At 43.3% G+C, this 23219-nt stretch overlaps 1 long non-coding RNA gene and 1 pseudogene across 1 annotated transcript; one reads left to right on the top strand and one right to left on the bottom strand.

Moving 5' to 3' along the window:
• Nucleotides 1-281: 281 nt before the first annotated feature.
• LOC126398889 (uncharacterized) lies at nucleotides 282-2950 on the top strand. The gene is made up of 5 exons (XR_007570826.1): nucleotides 282-384; nucleotides 905-1070; nucleotides 2396-2573; nucleotides 2706-2780; nucleotides 2870-2950. It is a non-coding gene; the product is annotated as an uncharacterized LOC126398889 (long non-coding RNA).
• A 9099-nt stretch (nucleotides 2951-12049) lies between these two features.
• On the bottom strand, nucleotides 12050-13369 carry LOC126399163 (trace amine-associated receptor 1-like; annotated as a pseudogene).
• Between the last annotated feature and the right edge of the window lie 9850 nt (nucleotides 13370-23219).

Raw genomic sequence — 23219 nt, 5'->3', positions numbered from 1 at the left:
TTCAAATACCTCCTCCCTCATCATGAGGTGCTCCTCACTTTCTTGTGTCACCTAAGTACAAAAATGCTATAGTGTTATATTGTGAGCTATATGACCCCAACCCCTCAAGTCCAAGACAAACATAGCCACTTACCTCATATTCCTTAGGCACCTCAGATGGGTATCTGGCCTCCCTGCCAAACAGCAGGTAATATGGACTGTGCTGAATTGTGGAGAGGGGTCTGGCTGCAGACCTCCACTCTCAGGACCCTTCCTTGCAGACCTGCACTGTGAGGTCTCCTCCACTCTCAGGACCGGAAGTTGATACGAAGCTTTCAAAAATAAAAGCGAGTATACCGGAAGCACGTATTTATCGTTTCCCCTGTGAAGTGTGGCGATAACAAGGTGAGTAAAAGTCAAGTGACAACTTTTCGTTATACGAAGAAACAGAAACAGCCTTTATTCACTAGAACATTACGTTGCACACTATACATCGCCCTGTGAAGTTATATTAATTTGAAAGAATCGAGTTTTGGACTTTACGGTAGTTTGTAGCGTTGTTATCGTAGTTAGGCTAACGGTGGCTAGCGCTAACCTGGTTAACTTAAGGATTAGCCTCTAAATGCACTCTATGTATTATTTAGATATATCTATGGGATTAACTTGCAAACAGCATTTGCATAGAAATTATTCTGTCCCGGGCATTTTGATCCATATAAGCGGTTGATAAGTAACGTTATCCATGATCACTACAACATGAAGTGGTTTCCACTGTATAATAATTTGTTGTTGAAGTCGTCTTGTGCACGCGATAGTGCTCACTTAAATGTGCCATTTTCCTGCTAGAAGACCAAGAAAACTGAGTCACCATATATTTTTTGTATAATTTTGTTTTACTTATTACGACATAATTTGTCTCTTACAGATGCATATTTCGATCCTAAAAGCCGACACCACGCCCAAAATTGAACGCTGCAAGACATGCTGCACACAATTCCATTGTCCACTGTGCCTAAAGTTCAAACCTGCCAAATTGTCCAAGCTGCAGAGCCACTTAGAGGCACATAAAAAAGGTGGCATTTTATTTAAAGGTAAGCATAATGTACTTGTCTGTGTGTTTGTACTCATAAGTATGAGCCAATGCTACTAACTTCTGGCAGGTTGTGGTTTAGCTGGTAAAAGGGGAATGATGTACCCTAAACGCAGTGGTGGACAAAGTACTCAACCCCAGTACTTGAGTCAAAGTATAGATACTCCTGGTCAAATATTACTCAACTACAAGTGAAAGTTGCTCAGTCAAAATTTTACTCGAGTTAAAGTACTAGAGTACTTGCTTTTAAAAATACTTAAGTATTCAAAAGTACTTGCTTTTAAAAATACTTAAGTATCAAAAGTACAAATTACAAAGTACATTTTCTAATATCAATACATTGCTGTATTGTTTTCATGATGCATTTACAGAACCTTGTAACTCTCTGAAACCACCTAATGATGCACTGACTTGCTTGTAGAACCACTCTGCTACACAAAGCCTATAGAAACACCTATAAAAACTTCAGCATAGAAATGCAATCAAAAGCAAAAAGGACAGCTCAGTTCTCCAAGTCTGTTGAATAACAGATTTCATTCTGGCTTCAGGGGCAGTATGTACATTAATTATGTGGTATTTTTCACCCCGATAACAATCCAACATTAAAAGCCTACCTGGAATAATTAATAATTATAATAAGATCTTGAGATTTAATTTTGTCTTTCTCCTGCCGTTGCCATTACTGTTTTTTCGTTTGAATGAAAGAGGGAGAGCTTGCATGCTTTTGTTACAGTGCGCACCTGGATGACGTATTTCCACTCCCAGTTGAGAGCAGGTACTGTGGTTGGTTACCTTCTGTGAGGAACACAGCGTGTGGCCAGTTGCATTTTAGAAAAGAAAAAACAGCAACAGCTGACTTCAAAGATGTGCTTAGTCAAAAAGTAACTACAGCCTTCCTAAAAATGTAGTGGAGTCAAAAGTACAATATTTGTCTTTGAAATGTAGTGGAGTGAAAGTCATAAGTACCCAAAAAAACAAACACTCAAGTAAAGTACAGATACTCAAAAAATGTACTTAAGTACAGTACTCAAGTAGATGTACTTCGTTACTGTCCATCACTGCCTAAACGGTTATCGAGTGTCACTTTCAAAAAAGAAAAAGTTAAGAATCAGATTCTCTGCTCTGCAAGTCAAAATTTACATGAGTTATGTGAGCCAAATGATTAGCAGAAAATGAAAAGTTAAGTGAAAAGTTGAAAACTTTAGAATGTTGCTGATATGGGGTGTGTGTATACTCGCACCCAGAAAGAGAGTATAAACAGTACTTATAGTGTGTACTTGTCATTGGTCCTTATCTAAGATGTTTTTTGGCATTATTTTATTCTAGATAAAATTATCTGCAGATGTGGACTGAACTGCAGAGATCAGGGACACTATCATTGCCCTGTGTGCTGTAAAACTGTTTTGAGAAGTTTGCCCATTGAACAGACATGTCAAAAGCCCTTCTGGCAGGTGAGGTGCCACCAGTTTTTAGACTGAAGCGAAAATTGGATGACATGACTGAGGTCAGTTTGCAGTCCTTTTTTCTCAGTCATTGTTAGTTGTTTTCAGTCAATCTTATGTCAAGTTTCCCATCCCAGGACATGGTTCGTAAACTGACTTTGTGACCTTTGCTTGTATTTAATAATACTTTTTAGGCTGAAGAGAGGAAGAAAAGGTGTCACCAAACGGCTGCTCCAGTTGTGCAGGAGGTGGAGACAACTGAAGAAGAGGTAGGCCTGATCTCCAGTTCCATGTTGTTAAATTTTGTGAGATGACCTTTCATGCCTTGACAAAAAGCTGACACTTTTTTTTTCTTTAGACCAATACGGTGGGCCGAATTGTGGATCACTGCAAAAAAGCAGCGGAATGGGTGCAGGGTAACCCACAACTGTTTGCAGCCAGGGTGGAGATGCCTGACATTCTAAGCATGGATGGCACATGTACTGAGGAGGCTGTGCAGCAACTGGCAAACCTATTTGATGCCACCCTGGATGTGAATGACGACGATAAAGAATTAATTATGGAGCCTTTCAAGTTTCTGTTTTATAACATTGAAGATATGTGGCTCTTCTGTGAGGAAATTATGGACAAGAGAGGGTACATGGCATACTGTGAGTTCAAAGAGTAATAAAAAGTTTGAAAGTTTGTTTTGTGTCTACTGTTTTCTCCTGTAACAGAGGGTATTGGCTATCTGGGTCATGTAACTAGGTATTCAGTAATTAAATGAACTGAATACACAAAACTAAGTTAATCAACCCTTACATCCTCCATTGGCAAATCAATGTGGTCCGACAGCACAAGGTAAGAACATAGCACAAACAATATTAAGCAACTAATTGAAATTATGATGAGGTGTAAGAATTGTAAACAAATAATATATGCCTATGTAAAAGAATTGAGTAAATCAATATGTAAATGGGTCCAACAGTGCAGGAGGCTACATTTTCAATGATAAATAATAGTATAGAAGCAAAGAAAAGTCAGCGATAGGTTGGAGTGTAAAAGCATTATGCCATCATACATTAGGGTGCATTTACACAGATGTATTGTTTCAAAACGAATATGCAGTGCAAACTAAACTAACAGCTGTCCTTTTAGCCAGTTAAATCAAAATACTGTCTGGAGTAAGTTAATGCAGTAATGGGTAATAATGTTTTAAGGGGATCATAACAATAGCTGTACTTCTAGTTTGCATTGATTATCAGCAGAATAACCCTAGTTGGTCATGCCGTTTTGTATTTTCTTATACATACACATACATTATATATATATATACACATATATATAGTTTGGCTTTTATCTTGGTCTTGATTTTCTTGCATTTTATTTTTGAACTGGAAACATGCTATTTTTTTTTCAAAATCTTTTTAATTGAACATGAATACACATAAATCATATTTACATATTTAGAAATAAAATAATGCCCCAAGAATTAAAGTATGGTCACACGGAAAACTAGAAAATATGTAGGCTACTTCTCGTATACTCGCTTTTAAAACATATTTACATTATATACATAAAATAAAGCCCCAAGAAATAAAGTATATTCACATGGGAACGACAAATACATGCTTCCGGTATACCCGCTTTTATTTTGAAGGGCTTCGAATAAACTTCCGGTCCTGAGAGTGGAGGAGACCTCACAGTGCAGGTCTTCAAGGAAGGGTCCTGAGAGTGGAGGTCTGCAGCCAGACTGTCTTGGGGGGAATTGTGAGCTGCTGTTTGGTTTATATGCCAAACATTGTTGCCTGAAGGTATTTATCCCATTTTTGGGGGTTCTTTCATGCAAGTTTGTTGAGAGACATGAAAATATGCACATTACTTAACATAACAGCAGGCATTTGTATGTCATTATTTTAGTCTATACCAGTCATGTTGAGTCAGTGTATGATACCTGGCAACTCATGTGACTTACCTCTAGATGGTGCCATTAAGTTTCTCAACTAAGTCATTTGTTTGTGGGTGATGAGGAGAATTAAAACACCTCTGAATACCCAGGGCCTCACATTTGACATTCACCTTAAATTTATTTTGCAGAAAACAAATCACAAATCAGCATTCACAGTATGGCTTGCTAAGAAATAAATACTTCTCATGAATCTTCTTCCTAATTTTTGAACTCTGTCCCCTAGTCTGTAAGCAGTCTCTGATTGTATACAAAATCAAGAATACAACTGGTGACCTCCTCTGCAGACTTACTCTTCAGAGGGTAGGCCCCTGCCCACTTTGTGAAATAATCTACCATTGCACAAATGTATTAACTACCACCCTCTGTTACAGTGAGTTTGATAAGGTCCATGCCGACCAGCTTAAATGGCTATGTTACCTGAAAGGGTTAAATAACAATTAGACATCTGTATAGGAAAGAGCTGGTATGTAAGCACATTTGGCTTAGCATGGAACATTTCATTGCACAAAAAACCAGACTCTGGACCATGGGAGATAGGGCCTTCTGTGCTGCTGCCCCATGTCTGTGGAATGCCCTCCCTGACACCTTGAGGGCACCACAATCCACTGACTGTTTTAAAAAAAGGTCTTAAGACATTTCTTTTTACCTTAGATGTTTTTGTTTAAAACCTTTTAAATAACTGCTCATCTTTTTTTATTCTCTTTCATTCCTTTTTTTAATCTTTCTTTGTTTTTAAAATGTAGCACTTTGAGATCTTTTGATGAAAAGGGCATTATAAACAGGGCCGTGCCTGACCAATTTGGCTGCATCACTTGGTGCTGAGGTGGATGAGGTGGCTACAGTTTCATTAGTAGGCCCAGGATTTGCAGAGGTGGGGGACAAATACTTCAGAAGTGCGTCTAAAAAGAGGAGATACGTATATTTGACAAACTGGGCTTTTACAATATATTAATCAAATAGCTGTTGATTGTGAAACCATCATGGCATAACCATAATAGCACCTAACATTACAGCCTGCCTTGATCTAATGACATTTTAAACACAGCAAACAGCCAAAAATATAAAAAGAAAATGCAACTGTAACATCACAAATTGCACAAATCTGAAAATTGGAAAACATAAATATACAGTATATGAATATATGCCTGGTTGGTAAACAGTTAGTGGTTTGTGCAGCAGCACACTAAACATTAAAAGAAAAGATAGGCCAATATATTCAATTATGTTGCTTATTCATTCCCCCAAACACTTTGAGTCTTTCTTTCCAACTTTCTCTAAGATGGGAGCAACATTAACTGACATTAACTCTAGCTGAATGCTTAAAGTATTCCTAAAACAAGTGGCTAATGATGTCGCAGTAACATCGACGTTATGTAGTAGTAGCCTAACCGCTAATCATTAGCGGCTAATGAGCTGACGTTAGCTTGCAAGTGCTTAAGTAACTGTAACTTACGTTGTGTTTCTACCATTTTAAATGAAGTGTTTCATCACATCACATCATTACCTCGGTCTCTTCACTTCTCTCCTCCTCTTCTTTTCTTTTTTTTTGTACTGCGCCCCAGAGGGCTTTTGCCTTTTCATGACGATGGCACCTGACTGTCAGTTTGTCACTCAGCAGCATCACATTACAGAAGACGGCAGGTAGCGGGGGGAGGAGGGAGGGACGCGCGGTTAGGGACCGTGGCGAAATTGATGCTGCCTGCCAGAGAGGCAGAAGGCTGCCAAGCAGGCAGAAATTTAAATTAGAAATATTATTTCATTATTATTTAAAGACGTATGGCTATATGTACTGTTGTTGTTTTGTAGTGTATTCTTGTCTAATTTTTCGAATAGAATGGGGAAGAAAAAACAAAAACAAAAACCCACCTCACTCCCTGGAGCTATCTGGCATGCTGGCGCCTATAGCATTTGCCTAACCTGCCCTATGGGCGGCACGACCCTGATTATAAATAAAATGTATTATTATTTTTATTACCTCTATTGGGTTATACTGACTCTAGCCTGCTTTCCCTGGCAATCTGGACACTGAGCGACCTGAAGCCAAATTATATTCACATTACTGTATATCATATGCCTCAGTCAAGCTGACACAGTGAATGAATGATATAGCACATATGTGTTTTGATTAAATTCAGTTAATTATAGAGTAGGCCTTCAAGTAAGCTATAAAGCTGAGGTAAATTTGGATGACCATTTTAACTTACCCATTTGCAAATGTCAGCTTCCATAACAGGCCAGTAATAGCAGCTGATCACGGCATGGTGCGTTTTCTCCACACTACAGTGCGCACCAAGGCTGCTACAATTAAATTCTTGGAAGATTTAATTTGCCTCAGCAGCTGATACTACCTTTGCAAGGTGTTCTTCCTTATCTTGTCCTCTTCTGCAAATGTAGTACAGAACTTCATCAGGTCAAAAGAAAACTCAATTTAATATTAATATAACCTACTTATTTTGGTTGATAGTATATATAATTACTTACCCTTGAGCAAAAAGGTGTAAGACTGTAAAGTGTGACTGTGAGCCGGTGGATAAGGAGATAGCTGTTGGTGTGCGTCCAGCATTACCTATTGAAGGTGTGAATTTCATTTTAGGCAACGATTTGGCTGGTAGCAGAGTTTGGGCCGACACTCGTCCTGCACCTGTTATCACATAACAATTCCCTATCTCATTCTTTCGGTCACTACCCAGAGTTCATGACCATAGGTGAGGGTTGGGACGTAGATGGACCAGTTAATTGAAAGCTTTGCTTTCCGGCTCAGCTCCCTCTTCACCACGAGGGACTGGAGCAGCGCCCGCATCACTGCAGAAGCCGCACCGACCCGCCGATCTATCTCATGCTCCATTCTACCCTCACTCGTGAACAAGAACCCAAAATACTTGAACTCCCTCGCTTGGGGCAGTAACTCTCCCCCAACCCGGAGAGGGCAATCCACTGGTTTCCGACAGAGAACCATGGCCTCAGACTTGGAGGTGCTGACTCCCATCCCAACTGCTTCACACTGGAGGTCAAGGTGTGATGGAGCCAACAGAACCACATCATCTGCGATAAGCAGAGATGCAATTCTGACGTCCCCAAACCGGACTCCTTCTTCCCCCCCAGCTGCGCCTCAAAATCCTGTACATGAAGGTCACAAACAAAAGGATTGGTGACAAGGGACAACCTTGGCAGAGGCCAACACCCACCGAGAACGTGTTCGACTTTACACCAAGTATGCGGAGAGGACACAGTCTTACTTTGGTCATACAGGGACCGGATGGCTCGTAGCAGCGAACCTGGCACCCCATACTCCCATAGTACCCCCCACAAGACCCCCTGAGGGACGCGGTCGTAAGCCTTCTCCAGGTCCACAAAGCACATGTAGACTGGATGGCCAAACTCCCACGACCCTTCCAGCAGCCTCGCAAGGGTAAAGAGCTGGTCCACTGTTCCACGGCCAGGACGGAATCCGCATTGCTCCCCCTGAATCTGAGGTTTGACAATCGGTCGGAGCCTCCTTTCCAGCACCATGGAGTAAACTTTACCCGGGAGGCTGAGCAGTGTGATACCCCGATAGTTGGTGCATACCCTCCGGTCCCCTTTTTTGAAGATGGGGACCACCACCCCGGTCTGCCACTCTGCAGGAACCGTACTCGACCTCCACGCGACACTGAAAAGGCGTGTCCGCCAAGACAGCCCAACAGTGCCCAGAGCCTTCAGCATCTCAGGGCGAATCTCATCCACACCTGGCGCTTTGCCACTGGGGAGCTTTTTAACTACCTCAGCAACTTCTGCCAGGGATATAGGCGAGAGTTTCCCAGAGTCTTCAGGCTCTGCCTCGTTCTCAGTGGACGTGATAGCCAGGTTCAGGACGTCCTCAAAGTGCTCCTTCCACCGCCCGATGATGTCCCCTGTTTGGGTCAGCAGTTCTCCCTCTCATATTAAAACAGCAAATATATTCCTCTGTTATAATTTCCCAAAACCAATGATAATAATAATAATAATAATAATAATAATGCTAATAACATGATAGTTCGGCTGTACTAGATATTTGATATATTCAGTAGATTTACTTTTTTACAACACTATTTGACAACTCTACAACCGGAGTCCCAAAAACTAGAGAACTTGCTAAAATATCTGAAATTAACCATCATCCCTACTTTTTCTTAACATATTTCATTTAGGTGCAGTGTCATTACTAGTTCGGCTTTACTAGACATTTGATATATTCAATAGATGTATGTTTTTACGACTCTATTTTACAACAAGCCGCAAAAAACCTATCGTCCCAAAAACGCTGTTTCTAGCGTATTAGTTAAAATATCGAAAAATTAGCCGACACCTTTACTTTTTCTTAACATAGTTCATCTACGTGCAGTGTAATAACTAGTTCGGCTTTACTAGATATTAGATATATTGGGTAGATATATCTTTTTACAACCCTATTTAGAACCCTACTTTGCAAATCAGAAGAACTACAACTATGTTGCTGATATGTATCAAGCTGCATTCCTAGGGAATTGTAGTTTTTAAAAAATATAAGTGTTTTTCTTAGATTTGGAAGTTGTAAAAACTGAATTGAGAGTACACTGTGGACTTTAAGGGGATGGTAAACACACTTGTGTAATCAGATTTTACATATCTAATTTCTAAATGGGTGAAAATTAATTTTATCCATATTTTACCTATATCTGACAGCACCCCCAGTTGTTGACTACACTCACATCATAGTTGAGGTCAAGAGCTCTCTATAACAGTTGGTCCCATGTCTGTACCCCCTTTTGTTGCTGAGTTATAAGCCTTCAAACATGCACTGAGGTCAAGGTTCAAAGGTCAGTGGCTGAAAGCAGGAGCCATGCAGAATCTTAATACTGACATATGTTACTCTCCAGGTTGAGACCTTTCCAATGATGTATTTGGTTTAGCTCTACGACAAAGTTTTGATTTTTTCATTTTTTGGACACAAGCCATGCCAGGTGTAGTTTCAGAGAGCACTTTGAAGGCCCAGTGTATAAAATGATTTTTGTTTGTTTCTTTGCTTGTTTTTTTCTTTTTTACTGTAGATATTTACTAAAATGAGTCATCCTCAGACAATACAATACTACTAAAAAGTAAAATCAATAATAACAATAATGAAATAAGCAAAAATAATATTAAAATTATATTGAAATTTTAAAATCTATTTACAGAGTGGAATGGTAGCCTAATAGATAACTTAGATACTATTTATTATTGTTTAGACACTTCATTATTGCTTAGATACTATTTAGCCTATTAATATATTTACTTTTAGCATGGGGGGCGGCCGCTGGTTCTGTGGTGCTGGCTTGGGGTCCCCTCTCCCCTGGTGGAGTGGAGGGTGGCCGGGTTGCCGGGGGCGGACGGCTCCATGTGATGGCGTTTCCTCTCTGGTTCTTCCGTGCTCAGCCTTATTTTTTTCTTCTTATTTATTTATTGCTGCCACCACGGAATGGGGTGTTAAGAGGTCGTAGTCATTTCACTTTTTTCTGTGAGATCAGGTTGGCACGTCAATACAACTTGGATCACACACATATTCTAATTTAGCTTTTACACCTAGCTACACACGCAGAGAGTAGACTTCTAGGTTCCACTATCATATGCTCTATTGTTCTTAGACATTGTGAACTCAGGGAGCAATTTTGTCTTTGTGTGTTCACACTGACACCCACAGACATATAGACTTTTTGTCTCTCTCTCTTACACACACAAACATATACACACCCACACTCTTATGGTGGCACTAGTTCAGATACATTGGGATATATTATGTGTAGTAGTTTTGCTTTCTTTATTGTGACCTTTGGAATCATGAATGAATGAATCCTCATCCCCATCTATGATAAGAACTCCCAAATTCTTCAATCTTTACTTTTGATATGGTAATTTTGGCTATAGTTATAAATCTAATTATAAATCAAAGTTCCAAAATTATCGTCTAATATATTTTATGAGAATGAATGAATGGATAAATATTTTTTCTTTTTTAGGGAATGGTGCCCCATGTAATTAAATATTAATTAAATTGTATAACAACCCTTATTCCAAAAAAGTTGGGTTGCTGTGTGAAATATAAATAAAAACAGAATGCAATAAGAGGGGTGGAGTTTGGGAATCAGCAGGCTGGGTATTTCTTCCGATATTTCTTCGTCCCCAAGCAGGATGGGGGGCTTCGGGAGATGTAGATGCACAAAATCTTATTCAGTACTTTGCAGTTACACACCATGCCTAATAATCCTGGTCTGTACATCTGCACTGATGCGTCTCCTTGGCCTCTGTGCTGCTGATCGGCATATTCACATTAAATAAATTATTCTGGTCTCATTAGCATATTTTGTTTAAAGGAGTAGAATTGATGTTACATCATGTTCAAACTGCTATAACAATCCACCATTACACATATACTGTATGTACATGTATGTTTATTTATTTATATATATGTACTTCTACTGTTATTATACACATATGACTATTGTCACACATGTATACTATCAGATATTAATATATACTTTCAACATATTGTACCACAGTAGCCAGAACTATAATTATAATATTATTACTTTCATTAATGTTGTTGTAAGCTACTGTCATTACCGTCTGTCCTGCATCTCTCTCTGTCTCTCTTTCTGTCTCATTGTGTCATACAGATTACTGTTAATTCATTATGCTGATCTGTTCTGTACGACATCTATTGCATGTCTGTCCGTCCTGGAAGAGGGATCCCTCCTCAGTTGCTCTTCCTGAGGTTTCTACCGTTTATTTTTTTCCCCATTAAAGGTTTTTTCTTTTGGGAGTTTTTCCTTATCCACTGTGAGGGTCCAGAGGACAGAGGGATGCCGTATGCTGTAAAGCCCTGTGAGGCAAATTGTGATTTGTGATATTGGGTTTTATAAATAAAATTGATTGATTGATTGATTGATATAGTATATATGTGTATGTATGTGTGTATATAATATGAAGTTATGAGTGAAAGTTATATATTTACATATTTTTTATCTATTTGTATGTACATATATATTGTTGACTTGTTATGAATACATTACCGGGACAGACAGCCACTTTTTACTTTTGCCTTTCACGTATAATGAAAAAACGAAACCAAGAAGTTATCCTTTTTCATCTTCATAGTGCTGTGAACAGTACACTTGTTGCTGCTAAAGTTACTGATTTAGATTTTACTGTGAGAGTACGTTGCAGTCACGCTGCCTTAATATCATTTAAAATAATGACTGTTTCTTAATTCCTTTACCATCTGCAGCCAAAATGAAATGATGTTCCTTTTAATTGTGTAGTAAAAGTCAGTCAAAAATTCCTAGTCCTCTTGCATTAAACTTAGAGATGTTGTGTTTCTGAAATACAAACAGTAAATAACACACAATGAAATTATGGATCCTACATTTATTTACAGACATTCACACAGAATACATACAGTTTGAGGGGCTAATCTGCACACTGAGTTGTATGTGCAGATACTGTATATCTAGGACAGTGACAACTTTGATGTAAATATATGCTATAAAGTGGAAAAGAGATGCTAATATTAAGTGTAAAAGTATATCATTAGATCCATGTCAGCAAGTCAATAATGAGTCAGAAGAGTTTAAAATGAGTAAAATCACCTTGAAATATTTTCCCAGAAATTATCATTTTGAAAGAAGTTCGAAACCAGGTGTAAAAGAAACCATAGACAAATGGATTGAGCATTGAATTTGACCATCCAAGCCATTTAAATGATGCAATCACAGAGGCTGGTATTGCATTATCAGTCAGAGGATTAAAGGTGAAACAAAGAAAGAAAGGAGTATAACACATGAGAAAAACTCCCATAACAATAGCCAGAGTTTTGGTGGCCTTTCTCTCCATCTTACTGATGGTTGCTCCAGACTTTGTGTTCTGACAGGTTGTGTTCTGGATGCTACGTACCTGTCTCTGTGACACCATAAAAATCTGTAGGTAGATGGTGATGATTACAATACCTGGGAGGTAAAACGTTAAAAGAGTTGCCATTGCTAAACTTGCTAAATTTGTGTGTTGAAATAAAACACACCTTTTGGATTGTTCTACCTTTAGTCCCCGAATTGTGACACCAATTCCATTTAGTGCAGAAACAGTCCAGCTCACTAGGATCATGATCACAATAACATGGACAGTTATTTTAGTTCTGTACCTCAGAGGCTGACACACTGCATAATATCTATCAACAGAAATAAAGCACAGGTTCAAAACAGAAGATGTGCACAGAAATATATCAAAGCAGCGTCGGACTTTACAGAGCAAACCTTCAAGATGCCAACATGAGCTTACAGCCAGTATTGTGCTAAAAGGCAAAACTACAACACCAACAAGCAGGTCCGCCACAGCCAGAGAGAGGATGAGGTAGTTTGTAGGAGTGTGGAGCTGTTTGAAGTATATGATAGAGATTATTAACAGAAGGTTTCCACACATTATAAGAAATGATAAACAGCCAACAAAGACACATAATACATATGAAGTTATGACTGCTGTTATGCCAGATACATTTGTAGATTCATTACAGAGATCATCAGACCTGTTGAGAAAGAATGTGGTTTCCATGCATAAATGATCTTACTACTGAGGTAACATTTGCCTTACAGTTAGAAAATAAAACGCATCAGTATAAGTTTTCTACATACAGATTCAAAGGTTGATTTTAGTGCTCATATGTTTCACACCATGCCTGTTAATCCTGTGCATCTGTTTGTGCATCTGCACTGATGGGGCTCCTTGGCCTCTTTCATGCTGAGCAGTATCTTCAGAGTAGATTTATTATTCTGGGCTTATTTACATATTATGTTCAGGGGAGTGGCATTCAATGTCAGTCAAAATTATGACTTATCATAGAACTGCTTGTGAACTGTATTTGCATCATGCTTTAACTGTCATACCCATACACCATTAAATGTTATTACTCTTAAATTCATCTCAACAACTTCATCTGAATGTTTTAAAGCAAATAAACCTATGATCCACTTTGTCTATGGGCCATGAAGCAGCATGACTATTTTTCCTTAAGACAAACCTCACTTGTTCAGGGTTTTGCACTTCATACACATTTTAACAGAAAAATCATGTTTTTGCTGACCTTCACTGGTTTAATTTCCAACCTCTCTGCAGTGATGTAAAAAAAAAAAAAAAAAAGAGTACTCAAAGCTGTGTAATAACACTGTGACATCATTATTTGGTGCAGTTAAAGGTGTTTTCAGCATTAAAAGGATAGTGCACCCAAAAATGACAATTCAGCCATTATCTACTCACCCATATGCAGAGGGAGGCTCAGGTGAAGTTTTAGAGTCCTCACATCCCTTGCAGAGATGGGGCTATCAACAAAACCGCACCTAAAGGAGGCTGGTCGCTCCAGATTAAAACGTCCAAAAAACACATAATTGAAACAACAGAATATTTCCATACTGCTCGTGCGTAGTGATCCAAGTGTCCTGAAGCCCCGACATAAAAAGTTGTTTGGGAGAACATTATTTAAACTCTGTTTTAAGCCTCATTGTAACCTGTAGCTCTAGCTGCTTCTGTGTACATCGAGCTCACGTGCGCGCTTGCGCGCGAGACCAGCGAAAGCACGTGAACACACATGAAGGCGGTGCCGATGTCTCACAGTCTCGCACAAGCGCACACACCTGAGCGCGGCCCACAGAGAGGCAGTTAGAGCTACAGGCTACAATGAATATTGCACAGGTGTGCCTTAGGCTGGCCACAATAAAAGGCCACTCTAAAATGTTCAGTTTTATCACACAGCACAATGCCACAGATGTCGCAAGTTTTGAGGGAGCGTGCAATTGGCGTGCTGACTGCAGGAATGTCCACAGAGCTGTTGCCCGTGAATTGAATGTTCATTTCTCTACCATAAGCCATCTCCAAAGGCGTTTCAGACAATTTGGCAGTACATCCAACCGGCCTCACAACCGCAGACCACGTGTAACCACACCAGCCCAGGACCTCCACTTCTAGCATGTTCACCTCCAAGATCGTCTGAGACCAGCCACCCGGACAGCTGCTGCAACAATCGGTTTGCATAACCAAAGAATTTCTGCACAAACTGTCAGAAACCGTCTCAGGGAAACTCATCTGCATGCTCGTCGTCCTCATCGGGGTCTCGACCTGACTGCAGTTCGTAACCGACTTGAGTGGGCAAATGCTCACATTCGATGGCGTCTGGCACGCTGGAGAGGTGTTCTCTTCACGGATGAATCCCGGTTTTCACTGTTCAGGGCAGATGGTAGACAGTGTGTGTGCCGTCGTGTGGGTGAGCGGTTTGCTGATGTCAACGTTGTGGATCGAGTGGCCCATGGTGGCGGTGGGGTTATGGTATGGGCAGGCGTATGTTATGGACAACGAACACAGGTGCATTTTATTGATGGCATTTTGAATGCACAGAGATACCGTGACGAGATCCTGAGGCCCATTGTTGTGCCATTCATCCACGACCATCACCTCATGTTGCAGCATGATAATGCACGGCCCCATGTTGCAAGGATCTGTACACAATTCCTGGAAGCTGAAAACATCCCAGTTCTTGCATGGCCAGCATACTCACCGGACATGTCACCCATTGAGCATGTTTGGGATGCTCTGGATCGGCGTATACGACAGCGTGTTCCAGTTCCTGCCAATATCCAGCAACTTCGCACAGCCATTGAAGAGGAGTGGACCAACATTCCACAGGCCACAATCAACAACCTGATCAACTCTATGCGAAGGAGATGTGTTGCACTGCGTGAGGCAAATGGTGGTCACACCAGATACTGACTGGTTTTCTGACCCCCCCAGACCCCCCCAATAAAGCAAAACTGCACATTTCAGAGTGGCCTTTTATTGTGGCCAGCCTAAGGCACACCTGTGCAATATTCATGCTGTCTAATCAGCATCTTGATATGCCACACCTGTGAGGTGGGATGGATTATCTCGGCAAAGGAGAAGTGCTCACTAACACAGATTTAGACAGATTTGTGAACAATATTTGTGAGAAATGGTCTTTTGTGTATATAGAAAATGTTTTAGATCTTTGAGTTCAGCTCATGAAAAATGGGAGCAAAAACAAAAGTGTTGCGTTTATATTTTTGTTCAGTGTATATGTATATTTATATACATATATATATATATATATATATATATGTGTGTGTGTGTGTAATTTAAAAAAAAATTGTGATAAGTTTATGGATTTCAATAGTTTATCTGGATTAATTGCATTTTTATTCCATGTTTTCAATTCCATTGTTGTGCATTTCAAAACACTATTTAAGGCCAAATTAACAAGGTAAAGCAATTCTCACCATATTGTCTTAATTGGGAATAAAATGACAGCATTTGCACTCTTCAGAAATTCCAGTTCTCTCTTTTAGAGACATGAACCCTTGGGTCAGGTGACGTGGAGCATTTCTTTAAGACAATCCACCTGTGGACGTGGCTGACATCCTATATAAACCCCTGTCAACCACGATTTTTCTGATTCCACTTAGAACAGCATGGCATGTGTCGCTTCTTTGAGACAATTATATCTCTGTTTTTCGTTTATCAAGGTGATAAATACACAGTCTGTGCCACTCACAGGGTTTGAGAGAGGGTGATCGCCTCTCACGATGGCTGTGTTATGCCTTGTAATCGCATATAACGTCCTGGCTGTCGCAATCTCTGTGTTGGCATATTGTCTCTGTGGAGAGGCTTCCGTGCCAGATAACATTAGGGTCTTTGTCCCAGTCCTGTTTGGGGCGAGGGGAGAAAGATCCGTGAGTTTGTTGGTAGCGTGGGGCTTTGGTCACGCCCGGTGTCGAGCGTGTTATCTCCGTGCGGGGATTTTCTTCATGTTACTGACACAGAACTCTCTTCTTTGTCTGCTGGGGCGTCGAGAAGGAGTTTGTGGGTTATTAGGGCTGCTGCCCGGCCCTTCGTTTGATGTTGCACCAATCATGCACAATACATTCCACAATCCCACAGTGTTGCCGGGTTAGGGTTCAGGAGACGTGCTGAGAAAGCAGCTTCCATGCGATCAAACACTTCTGCGTAGTGATCTCCCGAGGGCGGGACTATCGTGAGACTTGGGAGATATGGCATCAATAGACCATTTTTGTATGATGTGTGGAGTTCAGTTGCCCACTGAGGATGGGCATGATGTGTGTGTGGATTGTTTGCGGGAGGAACATTCTGCTGCAGCAGTCGACAATCCATCCTTCTGTATGAATTGTTCTATTTTGCCATTACGGTCCTTAGAGGCTCGACTTTGTGTTTAGGGCGAAGGGTAGGTGGGGGCGAGGAGAAGCTACACCATCCGCAGTGCCCCAGCGGTCTAAGCGCCTCAGGAGGGAGGATTTCGTTGGCAGCTCCTTTGTTGTTTCCCACCCTGAGTCCCCTTTCAGGTCCTTTTTGCCTGGGGACAGAATCAGAATCAGCAGTCTTGAAGCTGATGACCAGGAGGACATGGAGGAGGAAGTTGATGTGTTAGGGCTGTCAGATGATGCAGATGCTGAGGGGATGATGGAGGAGAGTGAGGCCAAAGAGAGTAAGCGCCAGCAATTCAGAAGCTTGATTGAAAGGGCCTCTCAGGCTCTGGGGCTTGGACCAGTGTTGGGTAAAGCTCCTCCCCCCTCACGCTTCGATGATGATGATCTCCCTGATCCAGAGGTGCTTTTTGCAGTCCCTCTCCTCCCAGACTTGGAAGACCTAATGCACAAGACGTTTGAGAATCCCACGGCGAAACTCTCCTTTACTGCTACCACCAGACGGATGTCTGCCATGCAGGATAAGGAGAAGGTGGGCTGTGGTTCTTTGCCTCAGCGAGACCAGTCAGTGTCTGCCCTCTTATTTCCGACCAGCACCATGCTAGGGCCAGCTACTCCATCAGGGGACAGCAGAATGCTGTTTGCTTCACTGGCCAGACTGCACAGGTCTATGGCGGCTCAGACTTAACTGGCGAATATCAGGTCCATCTTAACACTGTACCAGCGGAAGTTTGTACGTCAGCTGAGTACTGGGGCTGATGTCCATCTTATTTCGGAGATACAATCCAGATCAATGCTGCAGTCAGAGGACAAAGGGGCCCTCCTGAAGTTGCCGGTCGTACCAACGGCCATGTTTGGGCCTGGTGCCACTACTCTTTTGCAACAAGCACAGGAGGCCTGCCATTGTGCTAAAGAGGTTTCTGGTGCACTGACCCCCAAGGCCAAGCCCAGGCGGTCTGGTCAGTCTGGGGGTAAGAGGGTTGAGGGCCCCACACAGGCACTTGGATCAGGTTGGGGGCCTGGTGACCTGAGGGCTACTCTGGATGCTCGCCGTGGTCGTGCCAGTGCTACCAGAGAAGCCGCCAAAGGCAAAGTGGGCAGAGGCGGAGGTAAGCCTAAGCCTCCGTCTTCTTCCTGACACCAGATCACACCCAGCCAGCCTTCAGCAAGCCCAGGCTCGAGTGGCAGCCTGGAAGTCAACGAATGCGAGCCCCTGGGTGGTTTCGACCATGACCCAGGGATATCGTATTCAGTTTGCTCGGCGTCCCCCAACCTTAATGACACCAACAGTGTTCACGGTGATGGACGCAGAGTGAAAAGCAGTTCTACAGACCGAGGTTCGTGCACTGTTGGCAAAAAGGGCCATCAGGAAAGTACCTTGTGGCAACAGGCAAGCTGGGTTTTACTCTTGCTATTTTCTCATCCCCAAGAGGGGTGGGAAATTGCGACCCATTTTAGACCTCAGGGGTCTGAACCGGCATCTCAGGCGGCTGCCCTGCAAAATGTTGACGATTCCCTGGTGAGAGTGTCCGTCAACAAAGGGGACTGGTTCATGAGGATAGATCTGAAAGATGCCTACTTTCAGATTCCAATCTGGAACAAACATTGGCATTTTCTTCGCTTTGTGTTTGACAGCAGAGAGTATGAGTTCAAAGTCCTACCGTTCGGCATCTCTCTGGCTCCGCGCACCTTCACAATGTGCATGGAGGCGGTTCTGGGGCCTCTAAGGAAAAAGGAGATACAAATATTGAATTAATTAGACGATTGGCTCCTGTGTGCGCATTTGGAGGCTCAGTGCCGGGCGCATCTGACTGTTCCAGACCACGTTCAGCACCTGGCCCTGCATCTCAACCTGGAGAAGAGCAGGCTGGAGCCGTCTCAAGAGATGCAGTTCCTGGGCCTAGTTATAGATTCCCAGGCTGGTCAATCAATCAATCAATTTTATTTATAAAGCCCAATATCACAAATCACAATTTGCCTCACAGGGCTTTACAGCATACGACATCCCTCCCCCAAAAAAAACCTTTAACGGGGAAAAAAAAAACGGTGTACCGTCTCTGACAGAGAAGAGGCAACTGTCTCTCAGGTCTGGTCTCTCTCCATTCAGGCTGGGGGCCAGGGTCACATGGAGACAGTGTCTCCGCCTTCTGGGCCTGATGGCGTCTTCAGTCCAGGCAGTCCCTTTGGCTCTCCTACACATGCAGCCAGTGTCCAGAGGAGGTCCAGACCCAGGGGGTTGGAGACTACACCCTCAGATGGTGAGGGAGATTTGGCTCCGCTACGGACGTGCAAAGGTCAACCTGTTCGCATCACGGGAAACAACCCATTGTACCCTCTTCTTCTCCCTAGGGGGAGACAATCCTCCTCTCAGAATGGATGCTCTGGCTCACCCATGGCCATGCATCCTGCTGTACGGCTTTCCTCCATTTGTCCTTCTTCCATCCCTTCTGCGGAGGGTACGGATGGGAGGGATGAGGCTGATTCTGGTGGCCCCATATTGGCCACACATGACCTGGTTCTCAGACATCCCAACGTTGCTGGATGGGACTCCGTGGGAGCTCCCTGTATGTCAGGACCTGCTGTCCCAGGCTCAGGGGACTCTGGTTCATCCCTTTCCCCAAGGGCTCAGGTTGTGGGCGTGGCCCCTGAGGGGTCTGACTTGTTAGCTATGGGGTTTTCTCCTTCAGTAGTCCATACACTGCAGGAGGCTCGTGCATCATCCAAGAGAACGCTCTACACGTACAGGTTTAGGGCCCTTGCAACATGGTGTGGGGGGCGCCATGCTGATCCACTGACTTGCTCAGCCTCAACTATCCTGCAGTACCTTCAGGGGCTTTTGGATGCTGGGAAGTTGCCTTCAACTCTCAGGGGTACGGTTGCGGCAATTAAGGCAGCTCGGATGGGAAGCTACCAGTTACCTGGAGAGGCAGACAAGCGGTTTTCCAGTTCCTTAAGGGTGCTAGGAGGCATGCTGGCCTGCGTTCCAGACCATCTGTCCCACTCTGGATTTGGAGCTGGTCGTTAGGGCTTTTGGGGTACGTCCATTTGAGCCTTTGGAGTCAGTGGACCTGAAATGGTTGTCCTTTTAAGTTTGCTCTTTTATTGGCACTGGCAACAGCCAAGGGGGTGGGGGAGCTCCATGCTCTCTCTGTGCATGAGCATCTGTGCAGGTGCTTGCCGGAGGGGGCAGGGGTGGTCCTACGTCCAAACCCTGCTTTTTTTCCTAAGGTTCTGTCTCCTTCTCAGCCAAGGCAGGACATGGTGGTACGGTCTCTCTTCTCCGAATCAACGGAGGAGGGACATTGTAGGCAGTTGCTTGTGTGCCCAGTCAGGGCGTAAGGGTGTATTTACAGCGGACACGGTACTATAGGCAGACAGATCAGCTGTTCGTCTGTTTTAGGCCGGACCTCCGGGGTCAGCCGCTGTCCAAGGCCCGTCTTTCGCACTGGATTGTGGGAACTATCCAGCAGGCATATGTTGGGCAGGGGTGCCCTTCCCGTCTGGGGTGCGGGCACATTCGACCCGGGGCATGGCTACTTCTTGGGCGCTGTGGCGCGGTGCTTCTCTTAGTGAGATTTGCACAGCAGCTACCTGGTCCGCCCCATCCAGGTTTGCGAGATTCTATTAGCTGAATGTGGCTGCAGGCACAGTGTACGGGGAGCCGGTGCTTGGCTTAGCCCAACGGTAATGACATTTTGTCTCTTTGTCGGGCCAGTCTGGGTGGCTTGCCGGAGTGGCCTCTCCCCCCCCCTCTTTTACTTGGGCCTTTGCATCTTGTGGGGCCATGTGGCCTAGGTAGCATCTGGTGCCAGGGCTTGTGGCAACAGCATCTTGCGGAGCTGGCTAGCCGGGGGATGTGTATGTAGTGTACATTTGTATATAGTTCATTTGGCACACGGTGTATTTGGTAGAGCACTTGGGTGGCGGGGACGTCTCATTCGAAGTTGATGCTGCTCTATCCCCTTGCGGTGTGACTTATACAATATATCTCTGGGTGGAAGGGAAGCCTAGAATGATAGAGAACATGAGATTACATGTGTAACCCTGGTTCTCTGAGTGAAGAGGCTTTCCCTCCACCTCGAGGCCGCTCTGGGATTCATTCCATCAGATCTAGATCACTGGGGGCGTAGTTGACAGGGGTTTATAGGCTGTCAGCCACGTCCACAGGTGGATTGTCTCAAAGAAATTATCCATGTCACCTGACCCAAGGGTTCTAAAATCTTCAATCTAAATCCAAATCTAAATCTAAATCTAAATCTAAATCTAAATAAAATATATCTCTAGGTGGAGGGAAAGCCTCTTCACTCAGAGAACCAGGGTTACACATGTAACCTTACGTTTTGTTGCTTTCTCTGATACATACAGATCTTGTATGTGCTCCAAGCGACGGTAAGGCATTTGAATGTTCACAACATGTCAATCTGAGGACGTCACTAAGCCACGAGTCTTCCAAAATATTGACTTGTCCACAGTCAGTTGCCACCCATTAAAAGGAAATTTCGGTTTATTTCAACCTGTCTCCTATCGTCCTAAATTTGTTTCAAGTAACTAGTGACATAAAAATAATAGTTAGCATGTTAGCCGTTAGCCTAGATACAGCCGGGGCGCATAGTAGTGTCAGACCTGTTGAAACGTAAGTGAACGGGCATACTTCAAGTGCAAAGATAGTCCACTAAACAAGCTTTTTTTCCACAAAGACGCCTCATATCGTTGAGATAAATGTCAGAGATCATATAGAAAACGATATGTAAACGAGTTGTCTTACCTTACCGGTGTGCTGCCATGTTAGCTCTGCTTTCCAAAGCGCGGCCGAAATATATCTTGCGAGCTCTAGATAAAGCCCAGCTGGATACTAACGTTACTCCAGGTGGAGGTGTCTCATCCTCGGTCACATCCAGACCTTGAAAATAAGGCTGCAACCAATTTCACGTTCAAAAATCCTGCCCTCGCACTCAAATAGCCTCTGCTTGCGCTTGGATCTACTCTGTTTCTGCTTAAACTGTGTGCTCGCACTCAGATACCATGTTTCATCTCCATGGTGTTTGTTTGGAACTGGGACATGGGACACAGCATCTCACCGCAGTTGGTTTCAGGTAAGCTAACTGGAATAAATTGGCAGAAAATAGCTATGTTATTTATTCTGTGACCATTAAAAGAGGTTCCTGGTGAGTGGTGAGGCACGACTGGGTGTATATAGCACATGTCCCCACCAGCTAACGTTATCTTTCGTTAGCTCATAGCTAGTTTAGCTCATGTTAGCTAACAGGCTAAAACTGTGGTGTTTTCATTTTATTTTCCCTAGTTGATGTTATCTGCGTATCTGGTTATCGTGAGCACTCGTTTTGGGTTAAAAGTGGAAGTGCCCGGAGCTGCCACCCGTGGTCCTGGGCAGGGCTCGAGACTTGGGATCCACTCACCTATGGTCCCGTCCGGGCCTGACCTCTGCGGCCTTGACGGATGCTCAAGTGTGGCTGAGATGAGCGGAGAGGACCGTGGAGGTCAGGCCGGCCGACACTGTGTATCCCAGAACTGGTGCTCAAGTGTGGGTGAGAGGAGCGGAGAGGACCACGGAGGTCAAACAGTGAAGTTTAAGGATGCCTTCGGTATGTTGTTAATGTGATTTTATGGGCAATTTATCAGTCGAGGTCTCCTCCTCTGCAAAGCAAACTGACCCGTTGGCTACAGGTAATAGCGCAGTTTTGAAACCACTGTTTGTCCGAGATGAAGGACTAATTGTTGAGCTGCTGTTAACAGTTAACAGAGTTAATGGATCCCGTTATTTAAAGGGTCACTGTCTAAAATGGGTTGAAAACCGTTGAAAACAGTGACATCAGTGGTCAAATTCTAGATTGAAGGGCTCACTCGCTCACCCCTCCCGTCGGGTAAATGACGGTGGCCTGGTAGGGACAAAAAGCCTTGCGCAGACACGAGTTTTTCAGGAGTAGGTCTATCTAGCGACGAGGTTATTGTTTATTTAAAAATCTAAGCCATGTTACGATATTGTAATGAATCACTCAAGAGCAGGAGACCAGAGTAGCGTTCGGGAAAAAGGCCAGTTTATTTGAGCACTCCAAAAACTCTGTTAACACTCCAGGGGGTAAAAGACTCCCTCCCAAACTCTGACTTTTCTAGCGTAACACACACACTCCAAACACACATTCTCGTTCACAATACCAAGCGGGTACCCCCTCCCCTCTCTGCTCCACCAATCTCCAGCCCGCACACTGACTGACAGCGTAGCCTGTAAACAGAGCTCAGCTGTTTATTTAGCCTAGCAATATCTCCGGACTATAGTAGCTGCAATGGACGACTTTGAACACGATTTTAAAGAGTTTCTTGTAGCGGACACAGACCCAGAGCCATACCTGTTTGAGCCAGAGCATACAGATGAGGAACTCCATGTGTTTGATGCTGAGCGGGCGAGAAGAGAAGCTGAATGCACAGAATGGGATTCGGTGCTACCATCATTGGGGAGATATATCATCAGGAGGAAAAGCGCCGCAGAGAGTGCATCA

The sequence above is a fragment of the Epinephelus moara genome, chromosome 12 (genome assembly GCF_006386435.1).
Source record: "Epinephelus moara isolate mb chromosome 12, YSFRI_EMoa_1.0, whole genome shotgun sequence".
In the NCBI taxonomy this organism is placed as follows: domain Eukaryota; kingdom Metazoa; phylum Chordata; class Actinopteri; order Perciformes; family Serranidae; genus Epinephelus; species Epinephelus moara.
This window is presented reverse-complemented; position numbering and strand designations above follow the sequence as displayed.